Raw genomic sequence first — 1,855 nt, forward strand, 5'->3', positions numbered from 1 at the left:
ACATACAGATTTAACATATAAGTTTTGATGGATATTGAAGAAATGAAAAGTGCACCATCATATGAGTTGCATAAAAATCCAAGAAGCTCATTGCTCAATATTCACCACCATTTCCTTTCCAAATTAGAGAAGATGAAGATTGAGGTCCAGAAAATGCTAATGTTCACCTCCAGTGAACCAATCAAAACCCAGCCGCTTGAGTATAATATTTGGCTGGCTTATTGGAAATAAATAATAGTTTTCTCTGATTAGTTCTATTGGCAGCTAATCTGGATACACTAATGAGCATGGATTTTAAATGATATTTACTATTTTTGTATTAATCTTGTATTATTCACATGAGAATTTAGAAACATTTCCCAAATTGGATGCTTTGGAAAAATAATAATATAAAAACAAATTCTTTTAAACGCCAGAAACAAAGATCATTATTATTTTAATGGGCTTCAGTCACTTGAGTGGTGCTCTGTACCCATAAGAGTTTTTCCATTAACCACTGTTGTCAATGTCAGCTTTGCCATGGATCTCTCAAGGCAAATGGAGGAACTTTCCATTTCGGGATAGTTTCTCATCAGCTGCCTATTCACATAACTGGAAACAGTTGCTCTTGCTTTCAGCTTTTTTATTTGGATCTGGAAAAAGGAGCAGCTATGAACAGAATATGATAATGAAACAGCTGCTATGCTTTGTATCTGGGCAAAGTTCTTTTGGCTTTATAAGCAATTTTGAATCAGCCGAAGCTCACCATATAAGCCCATATTATTGACTTGCCCAAATGTAAAGGCCAGCCTCAGAGGCTGGGCTGAGATGAAGCAAGTGGGAACCTATGAGAGGGCCTTTTCTGCAGTGGTGCCTCATCGGTTCACTAGGTCTTTTAGGTAGCCCTGAAAATTTGACCCTGCTAGTTATTAGGTTTTATTTTACTGGTTGGTAACCTTCAGTCATGAAAGACTATGGTATAAGCCTACAGCACCCGGTGTTCCCAGGCGGTCTCCCATCCAAGTACTAACCAGGCCTGCCCCTGCTTCGCTTCCGAGATCAGATGAGATCGGGCATATGCAGGGTAACAGTTGCTGGCTTCCTGCTTTTAGGCTGCAGAGTCTGTTGCTGTTGTTGTTGTTTTGTTTTATCTATTTATTATTTGGGAATTTATCCCAAATAGTTCACAGAAAAAGAAAGCATACAATATCTGGAGTAGGAGCTTCTATTGCACCTGATGGACGGTTCTATGATGGTATATGATATGGTATATGGTAAATGAATGATGGTAACATGATAAGGGGGGAAAATAGTAGGATTTTACCCATACACTTTTGTCATAGCAAATGTTTAAACCCTCATTTTAGGATTTTCTTGAGAGGGTAGTACTGTGTTCATACCCTAGGGAAGATTGCTGGCTGTCATGGCTTTACATTGACGGTGGCTGAATAAATGAAAAATACGACAACATATTGGTTGCAGAAAAATGAAAAGATTGATTAATATCTCTTTCATAAGCTCCTGCCACAAAACCTGAAAACAGAGCTGTAGTTAGGAACACAACCTGGCTGAGCTGCAGATGTCATCTCCATTCAATGACATTTCATGAACATTCTGTGAATTCCGGAGACTCCCACATTTCTGGTTGACACAACCATCCTCTCCACCCTTTCACCAGGGTGCTAAATCTCTCTGTACAAAGGATGCATTTGCTTTCTGGGTTGGTCTTTCCATTTACAATTTGCTTTCTCAGCTTGCAGCAATGAATCTATCACATGCACTGCACCTCCAGCATTTCTTAGGACTTAGGACACTTAAAGAAGTGTCGTAGTTTCTAATGAAGTCAAAAGTGGCAAGTGATTAATGGTGTCTGGTC

The 1,855-nt window shown here is 39.1% G+C and overlaps 1 pseudogene; it reads right to left on the minus strand.

Moving 5' to 3' along the window:
• Window positions 1-961: 961 nt before the first annotated feature.
• Window positions 962-1,078, minus strand: LOC136637313 (5S ribosomal RNA; annotated as a pseudogene).
• Between the last annotated feature and the right edge of the window lie 777 nt (window positions 1,079-1,855).

This window comes from Tiliqua scincoides, chromosome 1 (genome assembly GCF_035046505.1).
Source record: "Tiliqua scincoides isolate rTilSci1 chromosome 1, rTilSci1.hap2, whole genome shotgun sequence".
NCBI classification, from domain to species: domain Eukaryota; kingdom Metazoa; phylum Chordata; class Lepidosauria; order Squamata; family Scincidae; genus Tiliqua; species Tiliqua scincoides.